The sequence below is a fragment of the Rhinolophus ferrumequinum genome, chromosome 7, assembly GCF_004115265.2.
Source record: "Rhinolophus ferrumequinum isolate MPI-CBG mRhiFer1 chromosome 7, mRhiFer1_v1.p, whole genome shotgun sequence".
In the NCBI taxonomy this organism is placed as follows: domain Eukaryota; kingdom Metazoa; phylum Chordata; class Mammalia; order Chiroptera; family Rhinolophidae; genus Rhinolophus; species Rhinolophus ferrumequinum.
Genome location: NC_046290.1, coordinates 46,555,548 through 46,569,483, shown reverse-complemented (window position 1 = coordinate 46,569,483; position 13,936 = coordinate 46,555,548). Strand labels below are relative to the sequence as shown.

The window sequence follows — 13,936 nt, the reverse complement described above, 5'->3', positions numbered from 1 at the left end:
TCGAAAAGTCAGGAAACGGACTTCGCCGCGAGCTCAGCGCCTTGCTGCGCAAGCGCGGCCCCAGGTCGCCAGGTTTGTGACGGTCTCGCGGGGACGTCCGCTCCTCATCCAGCGTGGGCTGGTTGGAGATCAGACGGGAGACTCTGGGCTGGAGGCACCGCGAGTACCCCTGGGGGAGTCCGTAGAGGGGTCAGAGAGCACGGGTCTTTGCACAGTGAGGGTTGAATAAGCCGGCTCTCTCTTAGTCGAGCCCCGATCCCCAAGTTCTTTACCCTCAGAAGAAAGGGCCCGTTCACGTTTGCGGAAACGCGTGGGGCGCCCGGCGTCCGCTCGCCTCTTGAGCCGCTCTCGGCCCGCTGGAGGATGTCGATTGGATCGATCATCGGAATGTTTTAGAACTTCCCCTTCGGCCGGAATGAGGCCTTATCCAAAACATTTTGTCAAAAACAATGAAGCTAATTTTGCTTTCCAAGGTTAGGTGATTTCGTAGGTTGCAGGACCATGGTTGGGAATTTCTGGGGAATATGTACAGAACGCATCCCCCAACCCTACCCCTCAAAAAGCGATTCAGTGGGACTCGGGATGGGACCCGGTAATCTGCAAGTGTAGCAAATGGCTAACCACGGTAGACACGTGCATGTAATTACCTTCTCTTGTCGCTTTAGCGGACTAAAAGATGACTCCTTGATATCGATTGGCATTGATTTGACAACTAGAGACTCACAGTTGGACAAACTTGATCTTTCTTAACTAATTTAATCAAAGGAGAATTTGTGCCCGGTGTGTTTGAAGAGGCAAAACTTCTGGTGTGAGTTAAAATTTTCTAAACCCTAGGTCAAACATTAAGACAATTTTAACATAAAACGACCGATATTAAAAATGGCAATTTAAATCAAAATGCTATTATCATCAGCCTTAATCCAAAATCTTAGAGAAAATACATTTTATGTAGCAAGAAAACGTGGAGGTGCAGATTTCTCTCCAATTCAGGTTAATCTTTTTGTTTTTGAATAGTTTACACATGTAAATTTGTTTAGACTGATGTCTCTAAAAAAATAACTTGTGAGGACATTTTAAAGACAATTGTAACAGTTGATATTTTCTCAAAAAAACAATGTTGCTTACTAAATATGAGTCAAGTTTAGCAAGAAAAGGGTGTTTGTACTATTAAGCTATGTGGGTCACTGTCCTAACGATAAAGGTCAAAATGACTGTGCCAACACTATTGGGTGCTATAGAAATATTACAAAATATATAGAAATATACCCCTTATTGAAACTATTTCGTTGTTTGGGAACCGTCTTTTCCCCTTACTTCATGTTATACTGGAGGCAATTTAAAACTTCCTAGTCATGTGATGTTTTCTGAATATTTACATAAACATAAGAGTCTGTGTAAGTAACATGTCACCTGATTGACCTTTTATGCACCTGTTTTCAGGAAGTAGTCCACATTATTTCTTATTTTCCTTTGGTTCCCACTTTACTGTTCTTTTGCAATTTTTAAGACCTGCACAATGTTGAAAACCATTAAAGTTTCCCCAATAGTAAGAAAAGAATATTTCGATTTTTGAGTCTGTTCAGCTGCTTCTACTTATTTTGTCAGTGCTAATTTTATTAGATTTCTGCTTTGGTTAATATTTATATATACCAGTATTTTAAAAAAAATAACAAAGGATTTCTTTTTACTCTAAACAAAAGCTACTAAGTTGCTCTCTTAGCTCAGGGATGGAAAAAGAGTAACTTCATGCTACCATTTCTTAGGTGCTCCCATTGTCTAGAGCAAATAGGGATAACTGCCTCCCATACTTTACTGCTGAGCTTGAACTGGTCTAAGAATCATTTACTCAGCGCTGTTCAACACAGCCTCTGTCAATAGAGTAGGCAAGAAAGGGGAAACCTGTTTGCCCTCTTTGGTTCATAGTTTATGGTTTAATCAAAGTCCATGAGTTGTTTTTACATCTCAGTTGGACATGAATCTGCTTCAGCAAGAGCTGAAATATTTATTTTATATTGTGTTTATTTCTTAAGGGCCCCATTCTGATCCACAAGAGGTATTGGAAATCTTTGAGGATAAATGTTACCATGCCTTTAGTTGCTTCGTGATCTAGCCCTTGATTCATAGCCACAATGGACTTTTTGTTTGTTTCTAAACCTCCTTAACCTCTTCTTCTAGCACCTCTCCTCTGTCAACTTAATGTCTACACCTCATTTAACTTCCAATTTAAATGACTCAGGAAAGCCTTCTCTGGCACCTGCAGCCCCATTAAGTTCCAGCCATTATAGTTATTTTCAGTTGAGGTATTGTGTTAAATGCACAATGAGAGATTGATAATTTTGTTGAGTAAATGGAGAAATTGACCTAAAAGTATTAAAACCATTCACCACCAGGCTAATATTTAGTGTTGGCTCTTTGATTGTTGGATCATCACAAATCTTATGAGACAGTACTTCCCATATTACTGTCTGGGGCTTAGAGAGTTAAAGGTGTGAAAATAGGCACAAACAACCTCATTCATTTTCCCTCCATCAAATCTATCCATCTATATGTATCAACATAAATATTGCCTTCACTCCTGTCACGCATGGAAAAAATATTCCCTCTACTTGTGCTTTTGTTTATTTCATTCCAGACCTTGATTCTTGTTTTCCTCCTATATCTCTGCTTTCCCCTTTCAACTAGATCATTCTACCAATACACTACTATGCCTTAGTATCAGGTATCTGAAAAGCGAACAAAAGAAAAAACTTCTTTTGACCTGTTTCTCTTCAGCCACTACTTAATTATTATGTTCCCCTTTATAGCAGAATTTCTCCTAACAATTGTCTAAACCTCCATCTTGACAAATCCAAAAGATAAATTCTCAGTTCTTATTTTAGACTTTAGGTAGCATTTGACACACTTGGCCACTTCCACATTTTTTTTTTAATTTATTGGGGTGACAATTGTTAGTAAAATTACATAGATTTCAGGTGTACAATTCTGTAATACATCATCTGTAAATTACATTGTGTGTTCACCACCCAGAGTCAGTTCTCCTTCCATCACCATACATTTGATCCCCCTTACCCTCCTCTCCCACCCCCCAACCCCCTTACCCTCTGGTAACCACTAAACTATTGTCTGTGTCTATGAGTTTTTGTTTGTTTGTTTGTTTGTTTTTACTTAGACGTTTATCATTTATATCCCTCACACTGTGAACCCCCCTCCCCCCATCCACTATCTCTCTGACATCGCACCGAGCCATCCCATTTCCACTATCTCCACTCCCAATGCTGTACTCTGCCTATTGTAAATGTATACATACCTATATATACATATATATATATATATACAAAATTATAGTTGGCATTCATTATTGTTCAGCTTCAGGTGTACAGTGCAGTGATCAGGCATCTACATGTTCCCTGAGGTGGTCTCCCAAATGGGACACGTGTCTATCGGATACCCTACAAAAACTTTACAACATTATTGATTACGTTCCCCAGATTAATTTTCAAAACCCCGTGGCCATCTTGTGGTTACCGACTGTTTTCTAATCCCCTCACCTTCCCCCTGACCCCCACCCCCACTTCCACATTTTTGAAACATTTTCTTCTCCAGGTTTCCAGAACATCTCACCTTCTTATTTCCTCTTACCTTATGGCTTTTCCTTAGTCTACTTTGCTTTATCTTCTTTCTCTGTCTTCTCAATTAAATTAGAGTTGTTCACATTTTAATCCAATTTGCTTTTCTATCTATACTCTCCCTAAATGGTTTCATCTAATCCCAGGGCTTTAAATGTTACCTTTATTTTGATGAATCCCAAATTTGTAATTCTAACCCTAACTCTTTGAACACTAGACTGAATATTCTTTTTACATTATTATGGAAAATTTCAGTCACATAAAAGTAAAAATAATGAAACTTCATAGGCCCATCACCCAGCATCATAAATTATTAAATTAATACATAGACGTAATATTTTTAATACATGATAGGGTGATTACCTTTTTCTCATTTTTTTTGAAATTGACATATTTGCAGACCTTTAGTCCATACACATTTTAGACTTTGTTCAATTATTTTAAATTGTTGATTGGAATTGATTGTGTAGATTAGTTTGGGAAGTTTTTATATCTCTAATTATTTTATGAGTGCATTCAGTTGCAGGAAATAGATCTGGCCACTTTAACTAAGTGGGGATTTAATATAGGGAATTGGTGCTAAGAAATTGTTTAAAGGGCTAGAGAAGGAGGCTTTAGCCTGGGCCATCAGAAATGAGAACCAGGATAATAGTGCAGAACTGGGCTGTCAAGGAGCTGCTACCATTGCCCCCACCCATCAGGACAATGGAGAGAGAGTCAAAACCCTGCAACTGGAGTTACTGATAATAAGAATATACTACTGTAGCCACAATTCAGGAATCAAGAAGTTACTGTAGCAACAAGTACTCAACACCCATAAAACAATGACTGTGCCCTAGGAAGCTGCTACAGAAAATACTGTTGTCTTCTCCACCATGCTTGCCAGCCAAAAAAATAAAGCAGCAGGAGGAAGCTTCTTGCCTTACTTGCACCTTCCAAATCTTAATTAAATGTACCTAACTGGCAGAAATCATTTACCTCTAGAACCCTAACTGCAAGGATGTCTGGAAATTTTGTTTTTAACTTTTCAAGATTTATAGTACAAGGAGGCAAGCTTGAAAGAAGTTTGAATGCCATACCAATTTACCTGATCCACCCAAATATTTACATCTACAAACAAGAGCACCTACTTTTTCAAATCTTTTATGTATTTTAGTAGAGAAAACTTTCTGAAGATCTTATGCATTCTTTGTTAACTGGATTCCTGGATATATTCTTTATTTTTTATCTCTCCTATTTTAGGTATTATCACCTCCTAGTCTGTTAAATTTGTCTGTAGTACCCTTGTTGAACAGAAATACATTCATGTTTGACCACAAGATGATCCAACCATCAATTTCCAGAAAATTAAAAGGACAGAAAAACATGTTAAATTATTCCACAGAATGCAATCACCAAAATTCAGGTTACAAGAAATGATAGGGCAATCTGGTATTTCAACAAATAAGTTCCAAGGCAAAAAGAAAAAGAAAAAAAAAAAAAGGAGAAAGGGGATTCTTTAAATAAAAAGAGACCTAGGAGACATATCAAAAAAAAAAAAAAAAAAAAAAAAAGAAAACCGGCAAAAACAATAGTGTTTAGGGATGCATGTTTAGGTGATAAAACTGAAAAGCAAGTGATTATCATAAACATCAGGATAGTAGTAATTCTTGGGAGGAGAAAGGGGATTGTAACTGAGAGGAGACATCTAACGCATGGAAGGTCTGGAAGGTGGTGAGCAAGGATCTTTCTTCTGACCTGGAAAGTGGTATGCAGTTTTCTGTATTTGCTATACATAACAATAAAAGTTTTTTAAAGAATACAAAACAACAACATATATGGTACAGGATATATACATATTGAAGATCATATTTCAACATCAGAGTGATGTAGTATAAGGGGAAATAATATTTGGTCTTTGTCCCAGGTTCCTGGCCCAAAGCTCCTAAAACCCTTGAAGTGTCTTTTGAATGCTAATGTGTTGAGGACCCTTATGTAGCTTCAGGATGAAGCAGGTTGCCAAAAAGACCAAGGCATGAGTAGAGGGGTGAGGGTTGGCATTCTCCTTCCCAGCCCCACCCCCAAGCCCCCAGGGAGAGGTAGGCCTAGAGGGTGAGTTCAGTCACCAGTGGCCAATAATTGAATCAGTCTTGCCTGTGTCGTGAAACCTCCAAAACCCCTAAACAACGGGGTTTGGAAAGCATCCAGCTTGGTGAACACATCAATGTGCTAGGAGGGTAACAGCCAAGAGGGGGCGTACAGTCTCCGAAAATCGTCCCCCAGACCTTGTCCTATGCATCTCTTCTGTTTGGCTGTTCCTGAGTTGTAGCCTTTCTAACAAACCAGCAAACGTATTTCCCTGAGTTCCGTGAGCTATTCTAGCAAATTACCAAACCTGAAGAAGGAGACGTGGGAACCCCAATTTACAGCCAGTCGTTCAGCAGTAAGGGTGGCCCAGGACTCAGGACTGGCATCTGAAGTTAGAGGGGGCATCTGTGGGTCACAGAGCCCCTTTAACGTGGGGTCTCATGCTAATTCTAGGTAGATAGTATCATCATTGAACTGAATTATTGGACACCCAGTTGGTGTCCAGAGAACTGGTTGTTGGTGTGGAGAAGAAAAGCACCCCACTGGGTACCTTTGTGGGGGAGGAGAATGGGAGTGAAGATCAGGGGAGAAGACTCAGTGAGAGCACCTGGCATGCACTGAAGGTGACAGTGTGCTAATAATACAGCCTCTACCTTAGACATTTTTCTTAGTGCCTCACATATTGAACTCATTGGCCTATGAAGTCGGCACTATTATTCCCATCATACAGAACCAGAAAGTTGAGGAACAGAGAGGTTAAGTAATTTACTTAAGGCCACAGTGCTGCTAAGTGGCAAAGCTGAATATAAATCATGGCAGTCTGCTCCACAATCTCTGTCCATAACCTTTATACTGTGCTACTGACTGCTAGAAATATGATTATCTCAACTATGTATCTGACACCTCATAACACTATATTCAACTGCTCGCTCATTACCTACCTAGAAGACTAACAGACATCCCAATACACCATGTCTAAGCCAGAACAATACTTCCCACCTACTAGTAAATCAACACTAAGAGTAAGCTCTTCCCTTTCTTCCTATAATTTCCCATATCAAATCCATCAGCAAATATTATTGGTCCTACTTCCAAAATATATCCCAACTTTGACTACTCACCATATTTACTGTTGCCACCCTAATCCAAACCAGCATCATCACTCACCTGTGCTACTGTCAGAACCCCCTAACTTACCTCATGACTTTGCCCCCTGCAGTCTATGCTGCACACAGCAGTTTTTTTAGAAAGCAAATATTTTACTCCCCTGCTTATAGCATTTCAATGGCTGCCCATTGCATTTAGAATAAAATCTAGACTCCTTACTATGACCTACAAAACTACACATAATCTGTCCTTAACTACTCAAATTTTATCTCATTACTTCCCTAGTTCTTAAGCATCTTACTTACTTGGACTGCATAGAACATACAAGTAACAAAAAGTGTCCTTCGTTTTAATTGTGAAAATATAAGAATAGTGTCAAAATATCAGGAATGATGAATTCATGTCTGTCTGAGGTCAGTACTTATGTAAAGTAATATTTGAACTGTTTCCCATCCTCAGTTGTCATCAACTTACTTAGTCCTGAATTAAACTAGGCAATGACCATCAAAGTCACTGAAGAAGGATTCACGGGAGCAAAGATGACAGGGCGCAAAACAGGAAAGATTGTCAGAGGAGGAGGAAGGAAGCAAAAGGTGGGAGAGAGAGGGTGCACCACCAACTGCTTCACAGTGACAAAAGACCAGAAAGAAAAGGGGTTTTGAAAAATTATTATTAGTACATTTATTGGGGTAACTGGTTAACAACATTATATAAATTTCAGGTGTACAATTTTATAATAGAACATCTGTATACTCTTATGTGCTCACCACCTGCAATCTGGTCTCCTACCATCATCTTGTATTTCACTCTCTTTACCTTCTTCATCCTCCCCCACCTCCCACCCCTTCTGGAACCACCATTCTGTTGTCTGCATCTATGATTTTATTTTTTCAGAAAGAAAAGTTTTGAATTGGACTCTAGCCCTATCTTAGCAAAGGTGTTGAAGCCTCTCTTCATAAAAATTATACAACATAAATTTTCAATATAAAGTGGATCATTATATCTTAGAGGGTTCTATTAAAGCTGATACAGTATTAAAGTGGTAGGTGGAACATTCTTAACTCTTTGGCTTTTCCCGATTCTTTATTGTCATAGGGTTTTATTCTGATTCATTTGCAAAAATAACATTGTCAAATCAAAATCTAAACTAGTGCTAGCGTCTAGGCTGTAGCCTCTGCCTTTCTAATTAGTCTCTAATCATTGGGTGCTGCCTAGAGAATAATAGATATTTTTTTGCTATAAAACATAAAACAGGTGGTAGAGAGTAATAATTTTCAGTCTCCTATAGTTTTACAGAATTCAAAATTTAAATGTTATACCCCTTCGTTATTTTCTTTCAGCATACTGTTTTGAGCTCAGATCTCCTGAACACATGATGAGAAAGACATTTGCGTTAAACCCATGTTAAGTTATTACATAAAAAATCTGTGCTTTAAAGTATGGTGGCTAATTTACAGACTTCATCCTTCATTGTTGATTCAAACAAATGCGTAAGTAGGTTTATGTATGTATTGTACTAAACAGAACCATAGCTTCATATTTCCACAATAAGTAGCCTTTTTATGCACATTATAAAGACTGAATTAAAAACCTTCAGAACAATGGCAAAGTATCCCACGTTCCCTTCCACATCAGTCTTTAGACAAATATATTAACCTCTCTGAACCTGTTTTCTCACCTGAAAAGGTTCTCAAACTTTTGGTGTGTGTTACAATCACCTTGGAAAGCTAATAAAACATATAGAGTCCCAAGCTCACTGAAGCAGCCTGGGGCTGGGCCTAGGTCTCTGTATTTTTACCAAGTTCCCCCCAGGTAATTCTCATTACACACCAAAATTTGAGAACTGTTGTCTTAATATACTTTTATGGATTGATTGATCAATTCATGCATTTATTTATTCATTTATGCATGTGTATATCAATAAACATACACTGAGTGACTAGGAATTGTCGTACAGGGCTGACGTTTCAGACCTGAAAGACCTAGCCCTGCCCTGAGGAAGTTTTCAGTTTAGTGGAGGAGACAGACAAATAAACTGCTAATTGCAGTTTAGTGTTATGTGCTCTGATACAGGCAGAACGGGATTCTGAGAAAGTATAAAGGAGGGGCGTCACACTTCACCTAGAAGAGCACATCAGGGAAGATTTCCCCTGGTCTTGAAGGGCTAGAGGAATCAACTACGTGGGAAGAAGAGGAGAGCATTTTAGGTGTGGAACAATAAGGAGACATGAAACTACAAACGGTTTGAGAAGGCGAGAGTAAGTAGTATTTCCCAAAGCCTAGGACACATCACACTTGATACTCAGATTTAGGTGGTAAGATGGTCAGATAAGTCACTATATAGTGATTTAGGCGGTAAGATGGTCAGATAAGTCACTATATAGTGATAGAATTATACTCTTTTTCAGATCTTCTTTTGTAAGGAGAATTTTGGTTCCAGTGTTTAACACCTTTGAAACATTTGCTAATCTCCTTTTTTTTTTTTTTTTAAGATTTTATTGGGGAAGGGGAACAGGACTTTATTGGGAACAGTGTGTACCTTCCAAGCCATTTTTCCAAGTCAAGTTGTTGTCCTTTCAATCTTAGTTGTGGAAGGTGCCGTTCAGCTTCAAGTTGTCCTTTCAGTCTTAGTTGTGGAGGGCGCAGCTCAGCTCCAGGTCCAGTTGCCGTTTTCTAGGCCGTTTTTCTAGTTGCAAGGGGCACAGCCCACCATCCCTTGCGGGAGTCGAACCAGCAACCTTATGGTTGAGGGAGGACGCGCTCCAACCAACTGAGCCATCTGGGAGCTCAGCGGCAGCTCAGCTCAAGGTGCCGTGTTCAATCTTAGTTACAGGGGGCGCTGCCCACCATCCCTTACGGGACTCGAGGAGTTGAACTGGCAACCTTGTGGTTGAGAGCCCACTGGCCCATGTGGGAATCCAACCGGCAGCCTTCGGAGTTAGGAGCATGGAGCTCTAACCACTGGAGCCCCTGGGCCGGCCCTGCTAATCTCCTTTTAAGTGTAGGTTTAAATTCAGAGCTTCAGCTGACAGCATTGCGTAGGTAGAATTAAACACATCTTCACTTTATGGCAGTTGAAAGTAACTTGCTATTTTGGGTAGAGATACAAAATTTCTTTTTTAAAATCATTTATTTGAGTAATTAAAACTGATCTATTTAAAAAATATTAGGTAGATAATTCATTTGTTACTTAGATATGCCAAAAATTTTGAAGAAGGTACGGTATACCGATGACTGAATTTTTGAAGTCTTGCTTGGAGATAAGTGGCAGGAGACAGGGCTGCAAAGGCAAAGGAGCAATTATGAGAGACCCTAGAAGCAATGCAGGGGCCTGGAGTGAAGTGAGTGGGGGACTCCTGAAGAGTGTTAAACAAGATGGTTACACTTGGAAACAGCCACAGAAGATAGTGCATTCCCCAGAACAAAGTGCTGAAGCTGGAGCGGGCTGCGGTGGGTAGAGGGAATTCTCAGAGGTTTGGCTATACACAATCCAAAGCTGTTCTTCTCAGTGGACTTGGACTCGGTCTATTCATTGAATCAACAGAGACTTCTGAAGTAGGAGAAGTTGATCAGTTTAAGGGCCTTCAGCCCCGTTTAGCTGACAGCTGTAGAGTAGGTATGAACAAAATAGCTAGTTTAGTGAAACCTGAACTTTTTTTGAGAAATAAAAGGTAACAGAAGCTTAGTGGTAGATAAATGTCATTCACATCTTTAAAAAGAGAAAAGGACTATATAAAATTGAGTATAAGATAAATAGATGAGCTTCTAGATAAGAGTACCAAGTAACAAAAGACTAGTGTAAGCACCCAGTATGGATGTGATAACAAATCCTATTAAAGTTTAATTCTTCATGGTAATTAGAAAAGTAAGTTTAAAACTATGGTAAAGTACATGTTGATTTCAGTAAGTTACTAAGCAAGCTCTTACTTGGATGGATGATGCATTGGAGAGAGCTTTTGGAGTGTGTGGCTTACGCAGTAGAAATGGAAATTTTTGAGTAGTCAGCTCCGAGTCAATAGAATGTGGCTATCAAATAGCTATATCGTAAGGATGTTTTCTAGAAGTAAGATGTCTAGAACAAGGCCAGTGGTGCTGCTGTTGTACTGGGCTGGTTCCCTACTTAGAATATTGTTTTCCATCCCCTGTGCTTTAAGAACAATACCAGCACAACCTGGCCCATCTTCATAGTAGAACCCAAAATGTAAAAATGTAAAACCATCAAGAGTAGCTGAAAGAACTAGATATTTAGCTTGAAAAGACTTGGATCATGCTAGCTTTCATATTTTAAAGCTCTGTCTAGAAGGAAGTTCTGTAAAACATAGAAGTTTCAGGACAATGTAAACTTCTTACCAGCCACATCTCTAAAGGTAGAGAAAGGTCTGCCCTGAAAAGTAGCCAATAAACAAGCATTGGCCATCTTCAACCATAGACTAGGAAAATCAGTAGAGACGTTACATTGCAAAGAGAATTTATGAGGTTAGACTGATTGGATTAGATGGCCTCTAACTTCTGTACAACTTTTACTTCCAAGACAGTATTTCTCAGGTAACATTTTTGTACTTTAGCTTAGTAAATAAGCTTTAAGTATTTATAGGCTATATCCCATGTCATTTATGACACTGATTAAGTATTATTATTTTTCTCAATAAAATAACTTCATTTTTCTCCTACCTAGAGTAAATTGAAAGTAATCTTTGAAAATAAATTGAAAGTAAATTGAAAATTAATCTGCTTCATTAATAATCATATCTCGAAACCTCTGAGTATAACAGTGCATAAAAAAAAAAAAGCTAGGTTAGTAATACAAAGCACACGACAGTTCTACAGATGATTAGTTACAGAGGTACTATTCCATGCTAAAATTTTATAAGAAATTTGGAAAAACAAAATTATGGCTGCTTTATGATAATTATACCAAAAATATGTACCATTAAAAAACAAAACCCCTTGTGTTCCATGTAATTTAGGTGAAATACTTCTTCCTACTCCCACTCCCCCAAATTATGGATGCACAACTGTTGGCGAGTCATTGTTCCCCCACAGACATGGGGCCAGGCATGACTTCCAGCTGCCATAAAACAATGACCACACTTGGTCGTAGAACCAGATGCCAAATATCTGTCTTCTATCAACTAGGATCAAAATGAAGACCACTAGATAACATACAACATACAACCTAAACAAAGACTGCCTCAATTATAAGACTTCCTTTCCCACCTTCTCTTTTGTTCTTTTCTTTGTTTTTTTTTTTTTTTTTTTTTTGGATGCTGGACTGGCTTATTTTTTTTCAAATGCCTTTTTAGCGTCTCCGTCTCTTCTTGACCTTGGACTTTCTACAGGACCTTCTGCTTTTCTCTCTCTCTCCTCCAGAGAGTCCAGCCATTTTCTGAGCCTCCACAATCGAGTTTCTGCTGACATTTGAATTTGTATTACAAACCCTGGCCCCTTGTTCCCAGGGCCGTATTTTCAGATGTCTCCTGAATCTATCCTTTGGATGTCCTCAACTGTAGTGTACCCCAACCTAAATCTTCTTAGTGAGGTAAATTTCCTTAACCATCCCATTTTTGACTATCAGTTACTGAAGCTGGTAAATGATACACTACAGGCTGGGACTTCACCTCCCATTAGTTGATCTGCTGTTCAATGATTTGTGTCTAGAGAAATGGACAATGTGAAATGATTGTACACCCAGAGAATTAAACCATATTTGTTGCTAGTATCCTTGCCTTATGAATTCCAATTTCTTTTCTTTCTTTTTTTTTCTTTTTCTTTTTTTTTTTTTTGGAGAAAACATTTAGGAGTAGGATGGAAAATCTAGAATTCACTGAATTTCAGATTATGGAGTACAGGATTATTAAATGGCATACTCATGAGGAATACTGAACAGCTTCAGTTGCTAGGGAATGCATGGACTATAACCTTACAAACAAATTCCAAAATATATTAGCCAATACACTATAGTTCAATTAAAAAAATATTTGTGAAAGGTATACTTTATAATACAATTATCTAAGTCAGTCTCACCTTCTGTTTATCTGTCATAAATTAGCAATAGGCACTTTTTCATGGAGGTCAGACTAGAATTGCATAAATATAGGTCCATGCTTGTTGCCTTTCAGTATATACTACTTTAATGATACACAGTAAGTGAGCTGATAAAGATAGAATGTCACATAGATATGTTAAACACAAAGCTTTCACGGCCAGAAATTTTTCTGAGAGAAAGGTTTATTGAGCCAATGCTAGACAGGAAGGGACCAGGTCCTGGGGCATGAAGTCTAAACCACTAGCAACAGGGCCAAGAGAAAAAGACAAGCATGTCTGCTATCCTGGAGTTGACAGGCACTTTTATACATTAGCTTTTGGGAGAGAAAGATGTAAGTTGGTTTGAAAGAATTTACAGTGGTTTTAGATAAAGGCGGTGGGAAGAGGTGAAGTGGGGGCAGTTCTCTGATAGGTACACAGTCTGTAAGGAAGAAATATTTACTACTTTCGGTCGGTTACAGGCAGCAGTTCTGAAAGTTCTTGCTTGTGCGGGATGCAGGTCGCGTCTAGTAGTGGCCAGTTGCCGTCTGGAGGTCAATTCAAAGCTCTAACATACATTCAGGAATGTGAATGGTCTTCTGTTAGTGGCCCACAGCTATTAACTGGTTAATTATTCCTGTCTCTTTCACTCACTCTCCCGCCTCTGTCATTTAGAACATTTCAGAATTTTTCTCTTGTCAGTTACATATATTTATATATATGCAACTATGCATATCCAACTATGGTGGAGGTGTCAGCAAAAAGGAAATAAAATACATCTTTCAAATGGTAATTCTCAATTTAACCAAGAAATTGGAAGTGGCACCAAAAATACTACCATAGAAATAGTGTCTCAGATTCAAAACAGTACTCAGTAAGCATGGTAACAGGTAAGAAGGAGCAGGTGATGGGGTCAAAGACCCCAGGTGGGAAAAGCAGGTTTGGATGAGGAACCAAAGAAGGGTTCCTGGACTACGGCAAATAGTCATGGAATGAAGGAACTGGCCAGAGGAGGTTTACTAAGTGAAAACCCTTTTGTTTGCTAGTGACAGAGACACATCTCCAGTTGGCTTAAGCCACAAAGCACCCCAGGAACTCCATGAGTTCCGATG

General features: G+C 38.9%; 1 long non-coding RNA gene across 1 annotated transcript; it reads left to right on the top strand.

Moving 5' to 3' along the window:
* Nucleotides 1–68: 68 nt before the first annotated feature.
* Nucleotides 69–11,986, top strand: LOC117025327 (uncharacterized). The gene is made up of 3 exons (XR_004423581.1): nt 69–808; nt 8,141–8,290; nt 11,768–11,986. It is a non-coding gene; the product is annotated as an uncharacterized LOC117025327 (long non-coding RNA).
* The last annotated feature ends 1,950 nt before the right edge of the window (nt 11,987–13,936 follow it).